Source organism: Kogia breviceps, chromosome 5 (genome assembly GCF_026419965.1).
Source record: "Kogia breviceps isolate mKogBre1 chromosome 5, mKogBre1 haplotype 1, whole genome shotgun sequence".
NCBI classification, from domain to species: Eukaryota; Metazoa; Chordata; class Mammalia; order Artiodactyla; family Physeteridae; genus Kogia; species Kogia breviceps.
In genome coordinates, this window is record NC_081314.1 from 142,648,326 (window position 1) to 142,668,651 (window position 20,326).

At 39.5% G+C, this 20,326-nt stretch overlaps 1 non-coding gene across 1 annotated transcript; it reads right to left on the reverse strand.

Moving 5' to 3' along the window:
- Positions 1–12,057: 12,057 nt before the first annotated feature.
- LOC131757849 (U6 spliceosomal RNA) lies at positions 12,058–12,159 on the reverse strand. The gene has a single exon (XR_009336001.1). It is a non-coding gene; the product is annotated as a U6 spliceosomal RNA (small nuclear RNA).
- Between the last annotated feature and the right edge of the window lie 8,167 nt (positions 12,160–20,326).

Genomic DNA, 20,326 nt, shown 5'->3' on the forward strand with positions numbered 1-20,326 from the left:
GCGTGCTCATTTCAGATGCTTAACTGATGCTGTATGTCCATCCGATGTTTTTGCCTGATATTATTTTCTTCCTAGATACTTCGTTTGCCAACAAACTCCAAATAAATGCTAACAGGTTAATTTGATAATAGACGTGGTGATTCGGGACTGAAGGGGTCAGGGTGGAAACATTGATCTAATAATCCGCCATTTTAATAAATGTGTTCCTTTGAAAACAGAATGTTTACATCTGATTTTATATGAACAGCTGATCCCAAGCCTTCTGGTCAGTCTGAGAGTGAGTGGGAATTCAGTGGATATAGCTGTGGAATCATCTGACAAAAGGTCATTTTTTTTCTTTCTTGGGGGAGCCCCACTCTTTGTAAACAAGGTCAATTTGCGTGTAGGGTGACTTGATTAGGTATCACTTCTCGGGCTCTCACCCTGGGGAAAGGAAAATGGAAGTTTCAGCCTTTAAAAGAGGAAATTAGATTCACCTGAGGGAGAGATGAAATCTTCCAGTCCTGTCGACTCAAGTGACTGACCATGAAATTAAATCGTGTTTGTCGTCCTCGCTCAGATACAGAAGGCTATTGAGGCTGATCATCTCGAAGAGGGAAATGTCATGGAAACCAATTGTGCTTTAGCCTTTAATGTACATTGTATTTACACATACACATTAAAACAGCGTGTCTCCCCTTTAGCCCGAAGTGTTCCTGGAACTGCATTTTATACGCTGGGTACATCCCTCCAGTCAAAGGGATGGGGAAAGCAATTACCTGGTAAACAGACATGTCAACCAGGCTTGCGTGGACAGCTTAGAGCAATAAACCGGGTTTTCTGTTTCCTCCATAGTCTTTGGGGCTCTTATTATTTCTCTTGATGGCATTTCCTGTGCTTAAACCGGTCCTGAATGGACGTGTTTGGGATATTAACACTAGAGCTTCCTGAAGGACTCAGTGTAATGAACTCTTGACTTAAGTGTCTTTGCTATTTCATTTCTATCCCTGGTGTGGAGGTAGCAGAAAGCTGTGAAAGGGAAGAACTGCTTCAAATAAGAAACTGAATTGAAGTGAAATGGCTGAAGTGTTTCCCAATAAGTAGCTTTCTGACATTGTATGTAAAACGGAGGAGGTGTGTGTACACTTCCTAGAGAATAGATCGATAGCTTTTATCAGTTTCTTAGATGGGTCCTTAACTCCCAGAAGATTAATGATGAACACAGTGCAAGAGTTTGTAAAACATGCAAATGAATGGCACCAAAACGCATGTTTTAAAGGAGGGTCTGTCTGCAGGGCAAAAAGCTGAAGCGGGCCTAGCGCGGTGAGTGAGGGAGGAGGGAAGAAGGGTGCAGGCAGACCTGCCACCCCCGTCCCTGGGGCTGGGTGTCCAGTGTAGCTCTCCCCAACTCATCTGAGCAGCGCCCTCTTCAATCAGCCCCCAGTCTCTACTTCAATATATTATCGTGAGAATCAAAGGAAATAACACGAATAGAGAGATTGTAACCTGTACACACGCTCTACAGATACTCGGTTATCATTTAAAGAATGAGATTTGGTAACACACAAAGATTTAAGCGTTCTGCCCATAACGCCTGGAAATCTCTGACATTCAAAACGCCTGCTGATGCTACAGTTCACTAAGCCTTTTGCTAATAACTTTGCACATAAAGTTAACACGCCTCAGACGCTAAGATCTGCCATCAATACCCACCGAAGCTTTCCTCCTAATTCAGGGCTGGGTAGGATGCCCCCGAGACGACAGTGATGGGTGATTGAGTGACTCAGAGGTGACATACGAATATAATCACACAGTGCTGTAAAGTGATGCAGTCAGTTAGAAATAACGTTCCATTTCCACGCAGCTTAAATGATGTTGAATTCACTGCAGTGTGAGGGCACGATTATGCCTCAACATGGCTGAGATCAGTCGAACCAGGAAGGAAATCCTCTGTGCAGAGAGCGTAACCTAAACGCCTAATAGGATTTATCAGATTTGTTTTGGAACTGAAAAAGTCACTAGATTCTAGACATTCAAAGAAATTTGCTGTCACCTGTGTGTGATTTGAGAAATTTGGGGCACGTCCTTTGTAGCCTGGATTCCTATTTGAGTTAAAATGTAGTCAGATTCCAATAACTGGGTTTTGAGCCATACGACTAACAGAATTGAAGGGTCACATATGAAGAGATGTTGATAGATGTAGATTCCTCCATTTAGATTTCTAGGATGAGGAAGAAGAAAAACCCTCTTCTAAAGGTGTTGAAAAGAGACAGGGATGACTTAACCTTAAACAAATCATCCGTCAGAGATTACTTAACACATTTTTAGAGGCAACTTTTAAAAGCATGCTGGGAAGGAGAAGTGAAAGGATTTCTTTCTTGAATAAGTTATTGAAGAAATGGATTTGATTAGTGATGTCAAAGAAGCTGATGAAATTAAAATGTTAGAATGATTGAAGGTAAAACTACCACTTTTGTGTTGTGAAGGTGAAATGAGGAGTGTTCCAATGACAAAGGAAACAGACAAGGAAAGCAAAATAAAAAACCAACGTGGGGTTGTGCAAAGGACTGGATGTCTGTGTCCCTACAGAATTCGTATGTTGAAATCGGAACCCCAGTGTGATGGTGTTAGGAGGCTGGGCCTTTAGGAGGGAACTTTAGGTCATGAGGGTGGAGCCCTCATGAAAGGGATGATACCCTTATACCACACCTCTTTCCACAATGTGAGGACACAGTGAAAAGCTGGCAGCCTGCAACTAGACCCTGATCAGGCCATCACCCTGGGCTGGGACATCCAGCCTCCAGAACTGTGAGGAATAAATGTCTGCTGTTGATAAGCCTTCAGGGTGTGGTACTTTGTCAGCTTGCACTGACTGAGACAAATTTGGGGTCAGAAGTCTCAGGTTCTCTGATTCCCAGCCCTGGCATTCAATAGCTGTGGGACAAGACTTCCACAGGGCTGCCGCTGGGCTCCTCATCAAAATCAGAATGAGTACAATGGCCCCTGCCAACCTTACAAGGTTGGGGAAAAAACATAAAATGAGATCATTGCACAAAAGCATTTTATATGCGTTAGAATACGGGGGGGAAGCTGGGGCGAAGTGAGAGTAGCATCGACATATACACACTACTGAATGTAAAATAGATAGCTAGTGGGAAGCAGCTGCATAGCACAGGGAGATCAGCTTTGTGCTTTGTGACCACCTAGAGGGGTGGGATAGGGAGGGTGGGAGGGAGACGCAAGAGGGAGGGGATATGGGGACATGTGTATGCGTATGGCTGATTCACTTTGGGGTACAACAGAAATTAACACACCATTGTTAAGCAATTATACTCCAATAGAGATCTATTTTTTTGAAAAAAGCATTTTATGAACAAAACATTATATAAATAATCCATTTGAGTATTACCTTGACATTTTAAAAATGTCTACACGAAAATTTTCACTGCTTATCACTTCTACCTCCTGCCCTTATTGAAAAATATTTTCATGAGCTGTTTGGTTCAGAGTTTAAAAGATAAAGGCAGCGAGAATAATTATTCAACCATAATTGATGTCAAGCAAAGTCAGAAAATCTCTTAATTTATTGGAGTCTAAATGCCCTTGGTTATGAAACCTAAATGATACAATGCTTATGAATGTTTTGTAAATTCTAATACGCAATGCAAATGTATCTATCTATATTTTTTTATTTTATGTTTTCTTAACATTTTTATTGGAGTATAATTGGTTACAATGATGTGTTACTTTCTGCTTTATAACAAGGTGAATCAGCTATATATATACATATATCCCCATATCTCCTCCCTCTGGCGTCTCCCTCCCATCCACCCTCCGTATCCCACCTCTCTAGGTGGTTACAAAGCACCAAGCTGATTTCCCTACGTTATGCGGCTGCTTCCTACTAGCTATTGGTTTTACATTTGGTAGTGTATAAATGTCCAAGCCACTCTCTCACTTTGTCTCAACTTTCCCTTCCCCTTCCCCTTATCCTGAAGTCCATTCTCTAGTAGGTCTGTGTCTTTATTCCCGTCCTGCCCCTAGGTTCTTCATGACCTTTTTTTTTTTTTTTTAGATTCCATATATATATGTTAGCATACAGTATTTGTATTTCTCTCTCTGACTTACTTCACTCTGTATGACAGACTCTAGGTCCATCCATCTCACTACTAGTAACTCAATTTCGTTTCTTTTCATGGCTGAGTAATATTCCATTGTATATATGTGCCACATCTTCTGTATCCATTAATCTGTCGATGGACACTTAGGTTGCTTCCATGTCCTGGCTATTGTAAATAGAGGTGCAATGAACATTGTGGTACATGACTCTTTTTGAATTATGGTTTTCTCAGGGTATATGCCCAGTACTGGGATTGCTGGGTCATATGGTAGTTCTATTTTTAGTTTTTTAAGGAACCTCCATGCTGTTCTTCATAGTGGCTATATTAATTTACATTCCCACCAACAGTGCAGGAGGGTTCCCTTTTCTCCACACCCTCTCCAGCATTTATTGTTTGTAGATTTTTTGATGATGGCCATTCTGACTGGTGTGAGATGATATCTCATTGTACTTTTGATTTGCATTTCTCTAATGATTAATGATGTTGAGCATTCTTTCATGTGTTTGTTGGCAATCTGTATATCTTCTTTGGAGAAATGTCTATTTAGGTCTTCTGCCCATTTTTGGATTGGGTTGTTTGTTTTATTGATATTGAGCTGCATGAACTGCTTGTATATTTTGGAGATTAACCCTTTTTCAGTTACTTCATTTGCAAATATTTTCTCCCATTCTGAGTGTTGTCTTTTTGTCTTGTTTATTATCTCCTTCGCTGTGCAACAGATTTTAAGTTTCATTAAGTCCCATTTGTTTATTTTTGTTTTTATTTCCAATTCTCTAGGAGGTGGGTCAAAAAGGATCTTGCTGTGATTTATGTCATAGAGAGTTCTGCCCATGTTTTCCTCTAAGAGTTTTATAGTGTCTGGCCTTACATTTAGGTCTTTAATCCATTTTGAGTTATTTTTGTGTGGAGTGTTAGGGAGTGTTCTAATTTCATTCTTTTACATGTAGCTGGCCAGTTTTCACAGCACCACTTATGGAAAAGGCTGTCTTTTCTCCATTGTATATTCTTGCCTCCTTTATCAAAAATAAGGTGACCATATGTGCATGGGTTTATCTCTGGGCTTTCTATCCTGTTCCATTGATCTATATTTCTATTTTGGGGCCAGTCCCATAGTGTCTTGATAACTGTAGCTTTGTAGTATAGTCTGAAGTTGGAAACCTGATTCCTCCAGCTCTGTTTTTCTTCCTCAAGATTGTTTTGGCTATGCGGGGGTCTTTTGTGTTTCCATACTAATTGTGAAATTTTTTGTTCTAGTTCTGTGAAAAATGCCAGTGATAATTTGATAGGGATTGCATTGAATCTGTAGATTGCTTTGGGTAGTAGAGTCATTTTCACAATGTTGATTATTCCAATCCAAGAACATGGTATATCTCTCCATGTGTTTGTATCATCTTTAATTTCTTTCATCAGTGTCTTACAGATTTCTGCATATAGGTCTTTTGTCTCCTTACGTAGGTTTATTCCTAAGTATTTAATTCTTTTTGTTGAAATGGTAAATGGGAGTGTTTCCTTAATTTCTCTTTCAGATTTTTCATCATTGGTGTACAGGATAGCAAGAGATTTCTGTGCATTAATTTTGTATCCTGCCACTTTACCAAATTCATTGATTAGCTCTAGTAGTTTTCTGGTAGCATCTTTAGGATTCTCTATGTATAGTATCATGTCATCTGCAAACAGTGACAGCTTTACTTCTTCTTTTCCGATTTGGATTCCTTTTATTTCTTTTTCTTCTCTGATTGCTGTGGCTAGAACTTCCAAAACTATGTTGAATAAGAGTGGTGAGAATGAGCAACCTTGTCTTGTTCCTGATCTTAGTGGAAAAGGTTTCAGTTTTTCACCACTGAGAATGACGTTGGCTGTGGGTTTGTCATATATGACGTTTATTATGTTGATGTAAGTTCCCTCTATGCCTACTTTCTGGAGGGTTTTTAATATAAATCGGTGTTGAATTTTGTCAAAAGCTTTCTTAGCATCTATTGAGATGACCATATGGTATTTCTCCTTCAATTTGTTAATATGGTTTATCACATTGATTGATTTGTATATATTGAAGAATCCTTGCCTTCCTGGGAAAAACCCCACTTGATCATGGTGTATGATCCTTTTAATGTGCTGTTGGATTCTGTTTGCTGGTATTTTGTTGAGGTTTTTTGCATCTATGTTCATCAGTGATATTGGCCTGTAGTTTTCTTTCTTTGTGACATCTTTGTCTGGTTTTGGTATCAGGGTGATGGTGGCCTCATAGAATGAGTTTGGGAGAGTCCCTCTTTCTGCTATATTTTGGAAGAGTTTGAGAAGGATAAGTGTGAGCTCTTCTCTAAATGTTTGATAGAGTTCATCTGTGAAACCATCTGGTACTGGGCTTTTTTTTGTTGGACGGTTTTTAATCACAGTTGCAATTTCAGTGCTTGTGATTGGTCTGTTTATATTTTCTATTTCTTTCTGGTTCAGTTTCAGAAGGTTGTGCTTTTCTAAGAATTTGTCCATTTCTTCCAGGTTGCCCATTTTATTGGCATAGAGTTGCTTGTAGTAATCTCTCATGATTCTTTGTATTTCTGCAGTGTCAGTTGTTACTTCTCCTTTTTCATTTCTAATTCTATTATTTTGAGTCTTCTCCCTTTTTTTATTGATGAGTCTGGCTAATGGTTTATCCATTTTGTTTATCTTCTCAAAGAACAAGCTTTCAGTTTTATTGATCTTTACTATTGTTCCTTCATTTCTTTTTTCATTTATTTCAGATCTGATCTTTATGATTTCCTTCCTTCTGCTAACATTGGGGTTTTTTGTTCTCTTTCTCAAGTTGCTTTATGTGTAAGGTTAGGCTGTTTATTTGAGATGTTTCTTGTTTCTTAAGGTAAGATTATATTGCTATCAACTTCCGTCTTACAACTGCTTTTGCTGCATCCCATAGGTTTTGGGTCGTTGTGTTTTCATTGTCATTTGTTTCTAGGTATTTTTTGATTTCCTCTCTGAGTTCTTCAGTGATGTCTTTAGTAAATAATGTATTGTTTAGCCCCAATGTGTTTTTATTTTTTACAGATTTTTTCCAGTAATTGATATCTAGTGTCATAATGTTGTGGTCGAAAAAGATACTTGATATGATTTCAATTTTCTTAAATTTACCAAGGCTAGATTTGTGACCCAAGATATGATCTATCCTGGAGAATGTTCCATGAGCACTTGAGAAAAATGTGTATTCTGTTATTTTTGGATGGAATATCCTATAAATATCAATGAAGTCCATCCTGTTTAATGTATCATTTAAAGCTTGTGTTTCCTTATTTATTTTCATTTTGGATGATCTGTCCATTGGTGAAAGTGGGGTGTTAAACTTCCTGACTATTATTGTTTTACTGTCAATTTCCCCTTTTGTGGCTGTTAGTATTTTCCTTATATATTGTGGTGCTCCTATGTTGGGTGCATAGATATTCACAACTGTTATATCTTCTTGGATTCATCCCTTCATCATTATGTAGTGTCCTTCTTTGTCTCCTGTAATAGCCTTTTTTTAAAGGTCTATTTTGTCTGATATGAGAATTGCTACTCCAGCTTTCTTTTGATTTCCATTTACATGGAATACCTTTTCCCATCCCTCACTTCCAGTCTGTAGGTGTCCCCAGGTCTGAGGTGGGTCTCTTGTAGACAGCGTATATATGGGTCTTGTTTTTGTATCCATTCAGCCAGTCTATGTCTTTTGGTTGGAGCATTTCATCCATTTACATTTAAGTTAATTATCAATGTGTATTCTATTATAATTTTTTAATTGTTTTGGGGTTGTTATTGTAGGTCTTGTCCTCCTCTTGTGTTTCCCACCTAGAGAAGTTCCTTTAGCATTTGTTGTAAAACTGGCTTGGTGGTGCTAAATTCTCTTAGCTTTTGCTTGTCTGGAAGTTTTATTGTCTCCATCAAATCTGAATGAGATCCTTGCTGGGTAGTGTAATCCTGGTTGTAGGTTTTTCCCTTTCATCACTTTAAATATGTCCTGCCACTCCCTTCTGGCTTGCAGAGTTTCTGCTGAAAGATCAGCTGTTAACCTTATGGGGATTCCTTTTTGTATTACTCGTTGTTTTTCCCTTGCTGCTTTTAATATTTTTTCTTTGTATTTAATTTGTGATAGTTTGAGTAATATGTGTCTTGGCGTGTTTCTCCTTGGATTTATCCTGTATGGGACTCTCTGCACTTCCTGGACTTGATTAACTATTTCCTTTCCCATATTAGGGAAGTTTTCAACTATAATCTCTTCAAATATTTTCTCAGTCCCTTTCTTTTTCTCTTCTTCTTCTGAGACCCCTATAATTCAAATGTTGATGAGTTTATTGTTGTCCCAGAGGTCTCTGAGACTGTCCTCAATTCTTTTCATTCTTTTTTCTTTATTCTGCTCTGCAATAGTTATTTCCACTATTTTATCTTCCAGGTCACTTATGTGTTCTTTTGCCTCAGTTATTGTGCAATTGCTTCCTTCTAGAGAATTTTAAATTTCATTTATTGTGTTGTTCATCATTGTTTGTTTGCTATTTAGTTCTTCTAGGTCCTTGTTAAATGTTTCTTGTACTTTCTCCACTCTATTTCCAAGATTTTGGATCATCTTTACTAACATTATTCTGAATTCTTTTTTAGGTAGACTGCCTATTTTCTCTTCATTTGTTTGGCTTGTTGGATTTTACTTTGCTCCTTCATCTGCTGTGTGTTTCTCTGTCCTCTCATTTTGCTTAACTTACTGTGTTTGGGGTCTCCTTTTTGCAGGCTGCAGGTTTGTAGTTCCCTTTGTTTTTGGTGTCTGTGCCCAGTGGCTAAGGTTGGTTCAGTGGGTTGTGTAGGCTTCCTGGTGGAGGGGACTAGTGCCTGTATTCTGGTTGATGAGGCTGGACATGCAGGTCCATGTCTGGTGGTGTGTTTTGTGGGTGTCTGTTACCTTATTATGATATTAGACAGCCTCTCTGCTAATGTGTGGGGTTGTGTTCCTGTCTTGCTAGTTGTTTGGCATAGGGTGACCAGCACTGTAGCTTGCTGGTCATTGAGCGGAGCTGGGTCTTGGCATTGAGATGGAAATATCTGGGAGATTTTCACCATTTGATATTAGGTGGAGTTGGGAGATCTCTGGTGGACCAAAGTCCTGAACTCGGCTCTCCCACCTCTGATGTACAGGCCTGACACCCAGCTGGAGCACCAAGACCCTGTCATCCACACGGCTCAGAATAAAAGGCAGAAAAAAATAAATTAATAAATTAATTAAATAAAGTTATTAAAATAAAAAATAGTTATTAAAAGTAAAAATTTTTTAATATTAAAAAAAAGGAAAGAAGAGAGCAACCAAACCAAGAAACAAATCCACCAATGATAGCAAGTGCTAAAAACTATACAAAAAAAAGGGACAGACATCACCCTAGGGCAAATGGTAAAAACAAAGCTATACAGACAAAATCACATATGGAGCATACACATACAAACTCACAAAAAGAGATAAAGGAAAAAATATATATATATCATTGCTCCCAAAGTCCACCACCTCAATTTGGGATGATTTGTTGTCTATTCAGGTATTCCACAGATACAGGGTACATCAAGTTGATTGTGGAGATTTAATCAGCTTCTTCTGAGGCTTCTGGGAAGGATTTCCCTTTCTCTTCTTTGTTCGCACAGCTCCTGGTGTTCAGCTTTGGATTTGGCCCCGCCTCTGCGTGTAGGTCGCCTGAGGGCGACTGTTCTTCGCTCAGACAGGATGAGGTTAAAGGAGCAGCTGATTCGGGGGCTCCGGCTCACTCAGGCCAGGGGTTGGGAGGGGTACAGAGGCGGGGCGAGCCTGCGGTGGCAGAGGCCAGCATGACATTGCACCAGCCTGACGCACGCCATGCGTTCTCCCGGGGAAGTTGTCCCTGCATCGCGGAACCCTGGCAGTGGTGGGCTGCACAGGCTCCAGGAGGGGTGGTGTGGAGAGTGACCTGTGCTCGCACACAGGCTTCTTGGTGGCTGCAGCAGTGGCCTTAGCATCTCATGCCCTTCTCTGGGGTCCACGCTGATAGCCGCAGTTCGCACCCATCTCTGGAGCTTGTTTAAGTGGTGCTCTGAATCCCCTCTCATCGCGCATCCCCAAATAAAGGCCTCTTGTCTCTTCGGCAACTCCAGACTTTCCCAGACTCCCTCCTGGCTAGCCGTGGTGCATTAACCCCTTCAGGCTGTGTTCACACCACCAACCCCAGTCCTCTCCCTGGGATCCAACTGACGTCCGAGCCTCAGCTCCCAGCCCCCACCCGCCATGGCGGGTGAGCAGACAAGCCTCTCGGTCTGGTGAGTGCTGGTTGGTGTGGATCCTCTGTGCGGGAATCTGCTTTGCTCTCCGCACCCCTGTTGCTACACTCTCCTCCATGGCTCTGAAGCTTCCCCCTCTGCCACCCGCAGTCTCCGCCCGCGAAGGGGCTTCCTAGCATGTGGAAACCTTTCCTCCTTCACAGCTCCCTCCCACTGGTGCAGGTCTCATCCCTATTCTTTTGTCTCTGTTTTTTTCTTTTTTCTCTTGCCCTATCTAGGTACGTGGGGAGTTTCTTGTCTTTTGGGAGGTCTGAGGTCTTCTGCCAGTGTTCAGTAGGTGTTCTGTAGGGGTTGTTCCACATGTAGATGTATTTCTGATGTATTTGTGGGGAGGAAGGTGATCTCCACATCTTACTTTTCCGCCATCTTGAAGTTCCTCTCAATATATATTTTAATTCCTCTCTTACTTGCTAGAGCCTGTTTTTTTCTAATCTTTTTACCCCTGATATATTTTTGCTGTTGTAAGTTTTAAAAGTTAAAATTAATTATTCCTGGATTCAGACACCTCCCTTATTCCTGGATTCAGACACCTCCCTGGGAATTCTGATATTTCTACTAATTCTGATATTTCTATTTCTATATAGATATAGGTATATCAGAATATATTTATTTCCTGCTGATTCCAAAGCAGTTCAGTTAGTTTATGCCTACCCTACCCATTTATCTTATGACTTTGCAACTCACCATCCTGTAACCTTTTGCATGAACTTGGCTTTGGAAGCATCAAGGCCCATCTAAGCCAAAAACAATATCCAATTTCACATCTTTTAAAGTAATGCCTTGTGATTCAAAATAAACTTCAAGATTCTCCTTGCTGAGAAAGCTCATTTCAAAGCTCCTGGAAGAGTGATGAGGATGCAATTCATTAATGATTGTAACTCTTAATATTTAGAGATTTCTGTTGTTAAAAAGTGCTTCCTCATATATAAATGACCTTATTTGAACTTCATTTATACAAAGAAGAAAGTAATACCTATAACGAGGTATTTTTACACATATCATGTCATCCCTTATAAAAGGGAGAAAACCACCAATGTTTGAAAGATGTCAAGTGCAGTATTGATTGGTTAGTAAGCAGGACAGCTAGGACTGTGCCCATTTCTGTCAAATCCTAATCTTTTGCTTTTTTTTTTTTTTTTTTTTCGGTATGCGGGCCTCTCACTGTTGTGGCCTCTCCCGTTGCAGAGCATAGGCTCCAGACGCGCAGGCCTAGCGGCCATGGCTCACGGGCTTAGTTGCTCCGCGGCATGTGGGATCTTCCCGGACCAGGGCACGAACCCGTGTCTCCTGCATCGGCAGGCGGATTCTCAACCACTGCGCCACCAGGGAAGCCCTAATCTTTTGCTTTAAAGATTTTCTCTTTTCTTTGGTTTTCTGCAGTTGAATATGATATGCTTAGATATATTCGTTTGTCTGTTTTTTCATTTTTTATTGAGGTAGAATTGATATGCAGCATTATATTAGTTTCAGATTACAATATAATGGTTCAATATTTTTATATATGGCAAAAGGATCATCACAGTAAGTCTGGTTAACATCCATCACCACACACAGTTACAAACTTACTTCTTTCCTGTGATGAGAACTTTTAAAATTTACTCTATTTGAGACTTTCCAACATGCAGTATGGTGTTATTAACTGTAGTCACAAAAATATATGGAATGCTTCATGAATTGGTGCATCATCCTTGCACAGTGGCCTTGCTTATCTCTGTATCGTTTCCATGTTAGTATACGTGTTGTAGAAGCAAGCGGTGTTTGTTACTTCTTATACTTTGTGCTCTCTGAGCTTCCTGAATCTGTGGTTTTGTACCTTTCATTACTGTGGGAATCTTCTTGGCCATTGGTACCTCTGCTGTTTCTTCTGTTCTGCTGTCTCTCTCTTCTCCTTCCAGTATTCTAATTACCTATATTATACCTTTTGAAATTGTCTCACAGTCCTTGAATGCTCTGTTCTGTTTGTTTTTGTCCCTCTTAGTCTTTGCATTTCAGTTTGGAAAGATGTTATTGACTTATCTTCAGCTTGGCGATTCTTTCCTGGATAGTGCCAAGTCTACTAATGAACTCATCAAAAGCATTCTTTATGTTTGTCATTTTTTTGGGTAATTGCTAATTTTAATTTTCCCCATTATGTGTAAGAGTTGTGTGTAAATATACTGGCAAAACAGACACTTCTCAATTTCCCTCAGCTTGTAAACATGGGTGTATGTCTTTTAAAATTATTTTCTCTTATTTGAAGTATAGTTTTTTACAATGTTGTGATAGTTTCAGATTTACAGCAAAGTGATTCGGTTTTATATATATATATATGCACATATATACATATATATGTATGTATATATGTATATATATATCATTTGTCAGATTCTTTTCCATTATATGTTATTACAGGATATTAAATATAGTTCCCTGTGCTATACAGTAGGTCTTTGTTGTTTATCTCTTTTATATATAGTAGTGTGTATCTGTTAAACCCAAGCTCCTAATTTATCCCCCGAACCCACACCATTTCCCTTTTGGTAACCGTAAGTTTGTTTTCTACTTAGCATTTCCTTTTAATCCTTTCTTAGTATTTCCATCTCTTTCTTACATTACCCATCTCTTCCTTCATGTTGTGTGCTTTTTTCATTAGAGCCCCTAACATATTAAATATGGGTATTTAAAATTACCTGTTTTAATAATTCCAACATGTGTATCACATCTGACTCTAGTTCTGCTGCTTGTTTTTCCTCTTCAGACTGTGTTTTTTTTCTTGTCTTTTGACATGCCTTGTAATTTTTTGTTAAATGCCAAACATGTTGTATTAGGTAACAAGTATTAAGGTAAACTGACCTTTAGTATGAAAATGTGTGGTCATCTTGCTAGGAATTTGACTGTGTTTACTTAGTGTTTGCTGTGGGTGTAAGTACTCGACCTCTCAGATCTATCTAGGTCTTGTTTTTGTCTCCCCTCTTGACTTTGGGCTTCCCTGAATCTGTGTCAGCTTTTTCAGTGCTGTTTTGCTGTTATTATACTGGAGCCTATTGATATGGTAGAAGATGTAGGGGAGGAGAAGCCTTCTAAAATCTCATGAATAAATCTCAGTCTTTTAATGGGTCTATGTCTGGGAACTGTGACCTTCACAAGTATTCCTCCATTGGTATTTCCCCCTGCCCCTACTCTCTATCCTGGCTGCAGCATTCCCAATATTTTCCCTTGAAGCCATGTTCCTTGTTGACCATTTTTTTAATCCCTTATCTATCCAAGGAGACAGGAAGTTTAAAGGGTGCTGTAGCGGGAAGAATACCCTTCCCCTAGTGGAGGCATGGATCTAGCAAGGCCTTTTCCCATGGAACATAGGCTTTTGTTGTGGACACATTTCAGAATGTGTACTCTTCCCCTCCCTCTGCCAGAGCCATAAAGAGATCTTTCACATCCTCATCTCAAGAACCCATGAGCTTCCTGCAGGTAAAGTCCATGAAGCTGAGGGTCCCTCCTCAGACAGTGGCCCTCAGGAGTTTCTCACTCTCACAGTAGTCCACACTCAGTCCTGAGCAATTCACTAGTTACCATTGTGTGTTCCTACCCATTTATGATTCCAGTGGCTTCTGTTTTAAGGAAACATATCTAGGTTATGAATTTCCAGATTTTGAGGGGGTAATTTTCCCTGAAACCTCAATCCTCTCATGGCTCCAAGAAATGTCATTGATTTTCTGAGAAAAAGGTTCAGTCTTTTCTTTTTGTAAGGATAGAATGATTTCCAAGCTCTTTACATGTCAGAGCTAAAACCAGAAGTCCCAAGTCTTTCCTTTTACTTGAGAGCCTTCACCAGGTTCTAAGAAAGAAAAAGAAAAGTATATAAATAATCCAGCATATACTTGTGGCTAGTTAGTGGAGCCATTTGTGTCTCAGTAAAGAGGAAAGAAATGCCAGTGTATTAACTTCTCTATCTGTGCATCGTCTATGGCGGAAGGAGCCCAGCAGAAAATAGGAATAGATTTGGAGCATAAAAACTTAGACATACTACACTGGAATAGGACAACAATCCACCCAGTCCAGAACCCTGTCTGACTGTGGCTATCAAGGGTATTTTGTGGGGGAGCAAGACCCTAAAAGATTAAGGCAACCCCCAGACACCTCCTGCCTCCTGGTCCGTTATAGATCTCTTGTCTGTACAATCATGGGGACCTGTAAAATCACAAAATCATAGCATGTTGGCACTGGATTGTAGATAGAAACTGGTACTTTATGTTGATATTTAAATGCTGTTGACTTTTATAAAGGTGTAAATGTCCAAAGAAAGAAAGAAAGAGCAGTAGTGAGAATGGGAAAAGGGAAGGAGGTAACATCCATTTATTTCCTTTCTATGTTGTGATTGAGGCATTTGTGAACATATCATAAACGAAGGCGTCTCATAAATCTACTGTCACCTCTGTCACCCTCCATTCCACCTGAGACTGTTAGGGCAAGAAATGAGGAAGACACTGATGCTCCTCTTGTTCATTGGTTCTGATGATGAGGAAGGCTGTAATGAGACAGACAGAAAGAGGGATGAGGCAGAGGGAGAGTAATAAACCCACGTGTGAAAGAAAATATTTAGGCAAGACTTCAGATTCATCAGTATGAGTCATCTGAGGATACCTTTGAAAATGGCATTTTTGTTTTGTTTCTTTGGAACGTTACATAACTTTTTTCTTGTGCTTGGTTACCTTGAAGTCTTAGCAGTCAGAGTAGAAAGGACCCAAAAGTTGATCTAGTTTAAGTCTCCTCAGGCTGTGCCTCAATCCCCTGAATCCCCAGGGACCAGATGACCTCTGCTGAGATAACTGGAGTTCATTAATCCCCAACCAACTTACTTTATGTTCCACAGCTTTGGTTGTTAGAAAGCTCTTTCTCTCATTAAACTCAATACTATGTCCTTATAAATCCATGAATTTGTCTTAATTATTGCACACACACAAAAATTTTGACACTTGAGCTATTCGCTTGCATATCAACTTTGTACGTATTGGACACCATTTTCTTCAGAAGAAATCTTGGATGAAATTTGACAATCCTTTCTTTCATTTTCATGAATCTCAGAATAGATGAATCAAAATGCCTAGCTTCAGTCATTTAAGGAGTTCAGTAAACTGACCGAAAAATAAAGCCCAGGGAAGGAAGCTGGGAACATAGCGCATAGAAATGTCTTTTTTTAAAAAATAAATTTATTCATTTTATTTATTTATTTTTGGCTGCATTGGGTCTTTGTTGCTGCGCACGGACTTTCTCTAATTGTGGCGAGTGGGGGCTACTCTTCGTTGTGGCGCGCGGGCTTCTCATTGAGGTGGCTTCTCTTGTTGTGGAGCACGGGTTCTAGGCACGTGGGCTTCAGTAGTTGTGGCTCACGGGCTTAGCTGCTCCATGGCATGTGGGATCTTCCCGGACCAGCAATCGAACCTGTGTCCCCTGAAATGGCAGGCGGATTCTTAACCACTGCACCACCAGGGGAGTGTCTTTATTCCTCCCCAAGGAGTAAATGAACACACATCCCTTGGGGCCCACAGGGCAGGAATCTATCCCCAATTTATGGGGATTAGAGACCACCCTCTCATCTAGAGTGGTAAGTGGATATTAATCTGGCAAAAGTGGTGAAGTGTATTACAGGAAGCATTTCCAATTTCAGCTCTTAAGATGTGAAAATTGGCTGCATGAAAATTGGTAACTGTGAGTACACCTAATGAGAGCACATTGCACTTAATATGAGAAGGAGTGTCACATTAAATTGTGGTAGGTAGTATAGAAATTAGTTCTCTGAATGTCCTCCTTTTCAGAAGGACACGGACCTTGAATCAGAAAAACTAAGGAAAAAGAAAAGGCGTGGGGACATTACGAATGTGATTTCAACCAGGCTATTTGTTCTAACCTCAGCAAAGTCTGACCTTCTTGGGAGGCAGCAAGCTGGTAGTGGAAGGAAGAACATTGGGAGAGGAAGGATTGGAAAACTTGGATCCAAGAGAAAATGGCCTTGAGAAGCAAGGCAGACGTTCTTAATCTCTTCCAATTGGGAGTGACCATGAACAGGGACAGCAGCAGGGACAAGAAGTGAGCTCCAGCTGCAGGAGACAGTTGAGGGAAGGGTCTGTAATCCAGGTGGGTTTCTTTTACATATTTAGACCTTAGTACCTGAGCTCTATGTATGTACAAAACAAACCAATTGAGAACCGAGTGATTAGACATCCACGCACAAGGGAAAAGAGAAAAAGACCAATTTAAAACACTACCTCACTCATTAAAGAAATTCAGGACTTGTGGGAGGGAACTTACTCGGGGAGATTCCCAGAATCTTTAAGTTTATTGAATTTTAAAATGAAAATGTGAGTCACTTTGTTTAAAATATTGAATGATATCAATAATAATGTCTTAGTGATGACTCACATTCAAATTTGTCTGTCATAAAGAATGTCTAGAAAGACATGTTTGAAGAAAATAATGATTAGATGACTAAAGTTAGTGATTACTTTCTGAGAAAAATAAACGGTCCATCACTTGTAAAATCTTCTATCTTCATAGAAATTTATTTGACATGGCTCTATTTCATTTCCTTAAACTCACTTTTGATTAAACAAAGCAACGTTAGTCTTTATTGACCCATTGGATTTAATAAATAGGCATCTAGAAACATTGGAAGCAGCACTGTAACCAAATCGAATTGAACTGACGTTGAGCTGTTTTTAAAATGAGATTTAATCATCTTAGAATTTTCAAAACCAACTTACCTTCTTCATAGGCAGACAAAAAGGAAAGTTCTTGGTACAATACTTTGAAGAAAAATTTCTTGATTTTAAATATGTTAGGAAAAGAGTTCTATGCATAGTTTATCTCATCATTTATACATCTAACTCTTACTTGGTTTCTTTGTAAATATCATAGCTGGAGTTGTTGGCTGATGATCACTTGATATAAATACTAATTATGATGACAGTTGTCTAAGTGAGTAATTTAATACATAAATATATTCAGAGTCTCAAATAGGTTATGTACTCATTCTCTTAGTCAATCTTTAATGGTAATTCAAAAATTAATGTCAATTAATTTAGAAGTTCCTTGGGAGAGGTAAAAAGGGTAGAAGCCATTCATTGCTTATGGGGCTGAGTTTTTAGTGAGAACTTATTTGAAAACAATAATAATGAGAGATTTCAGAAAATTAATCTCTACTTTCTAACCTATTTGTTGATCAAATTTTTGAGGTTTATTGATCTCTTTGTCCAATGTTGATATAATAGTTATATATTAGAAATGTATTACAAATATTCTATACATATATTATATGCCTTACTGTAATTTTGCTACCATCATAAACAAAAGCAAACATTTAGGGTCTGCTCTTCCAAATTAAAAAGGAGAGGCAGCATCCCTGCCCCTCAATCTGAATCTCTCCATATATCCTTCAAAAAGCATACAGATCAATGACAATCACACAAAAAAGTCACTTAAAACCCTCATCATAATAAAATTAGGAGACAAAGAACGGTATAAACTCTAAGTGTGATGGGAGAGACCATTCCAAACCAGCAGAGCCAGTTTCAGATTCCAGGCTGAGCAGAGACAGAGGCCAGGCTGGGACAGAAGAGATAGGACTGCAGTGCAGATGGAGCAATTGCAGGGGAGGAAAGTGTTTTCCTTTACTCTCTTAGGGTCCCTGGCTAGGTCTGAAAATCAAACTGATAAAGACAGATTCACAGAAGAAAAGCACACACATTTATTTAATGTAAGTTTTAACTGACCAGGGAGCCTTCCAAAAAAATGAAGACCCAAAGAAACAAAGCTGTGTATGTTCATGTAGGCTTGAGGGAGAGTAGATGGTCATGGAGGAACATGGTAGGTGAAGGAGAATGAAGGACACTCAGTACACTGGGAGAAACTTAGCAAGCCTTATGCATGAAGATTCTTCTTGGTACCTCTATGTTTTGCAGATAAAGATGCCTCTTTCCTCTGAGTATCTTCCAGGTACATGGAGGGCACCTCTTACATGAAGGTTTTTTTTTAAACTTTGAATATTTTATTCATAGACTTGAAAGAAGGTACAATTTATTTTCACTTTCATCTTTCTTTGTAAGATAGCAGCATCACATGAAACTGAAGGAGAGTTGGTAAAAATAAAAGTATTTTGACACCTCAGTAAATATTGAAGCACATGTGAAATACTGATTTAAATTTAAATTACTAAAATCCTTCTCTTCTATAATGAAGTTCTAAAATGTTTTAAAAATCATTTCTGAAGGACTGCCACTGTCTAGACTACAGACCTGCCAAGGTTCAATTTCATTCAGCTCAGTTCCATTCTACGAACATTCACTCAGTGCACTCTTTTTATGTCCCAGCCAGCTCTAGGTGTCCAAAGACAGGTACAATCTCAGTGAGCTCATCTCCTCCTCGGGGAAAGGACTAAGTCACACGAAGGTTATATGACTCTTCCCTGTTTCAGGGAAGAAGGGCAAACAGGAGGAAGAGGTCAGAGTAACATTCTTGCTTCTGCCATTTTCTCAAACTCCTTCAGCTTAAAATATTCAATATTCCAATGTGTCATATTTTGCCGGAGCATTCCTGAACCCCATCACAGTGGTGGAATGAGAAGTCACCCCCAGGAGAAGAGAGGGGTCTCCTGAATAGGGAGATATTGAGAACAGGCTGGAGGCCTCATGGACCGGAGCACAGGCTACAGTAGGATTGAAGGAAAGAGGCTTGAAATTCCACAGGAACAGAGGGGCAAGTCTTCCAGGAAAGAGGGAGGCACTGCGCAGGCCTGAGGGTGAAGGGAAAAAGGCAGCAAAAGGCAGATGTTACAGGAAGGAAAGAGCATTACACACCGGAAGGCACGTTTGACCACTCCTGCAAATTCGAAGACAGTGAATAAGCAGACCCCACTTACAAGGGCCAAAGTAAATAAATAAATATATTGATTTTAAGAAAGAAGTGAAAAATATTTAGAAATAAATGTCACAGGAAATGAGAAAGAACCAAGGGAGACTAAAAACCCTCCCCAAAGACACATAACAGACTTGAACAATGGAGATACTCCTTATTTAGGGATAAAACAATCCAACATCATAAACTTGTCCATTCTTCCTGAATCAATGAACAAACTTAACAAAATCATAATAAAAATACTAACATGTTTGTGTTTTCCCTCTGACTAGACACTTGATGCTAAAATTCATATAGATTTTTTAAAATATGGAATTAATTGCTAAGGAAACTCTGAAAGGAAGTGGAAATGGTCTTAACCCCATGAGGTATTAAAATATGCCTCAAGCATCTGCAATTAAAACCACGTGGATGGGCTTCCCTGGTGGCGCAGTGGTTGAGAATCCGCCTGCCGATGCAGGGGTCACGGGTTCGTGCCCTGGTCCGGGAAGATCCCACATGCCGCGGAGCAACTAAGCCCGTGAGCCATGGCCGCTGAGCCTGCGCGTCCGGAGCCTGTGCTCCGCAACGGGAGAGGCCACAGCAGTGAGAGGCCCGCATACCACAAAAAAAAAAAAAAAAAAAAAAAACCACGTGGAAATGTTCCATGAATAGACGACAAAGGAAAGAGAATGGAAAGTCCAGAAATAGATCCAGCTATAAAGTAAGCTTGTATATGATGAAAAATGCATCTCAAATTATTTGTTAAATTATGAACTTTCTTGTGAATGATGTTGGCATTGCTAGATTTATTTGTAAGAGGATAAAATTCTTCACGTAAGGAGAACCCCAAATGATCAGTGATCTTAACACTTAAACCATATGAATGCTCCAGTAAAACATTATCTTGAAAGGAGGAAAAATCTCAACATCCAGACACAATGAAAGATTGATAACATTTAACACTGTGCGTGTATGTGTCTGTTATGTAGGAAATCAAACAGAAGCAATGATCAAAGCTAAAATAAAAGAGCATGCTTCTCACTTGAAGAATT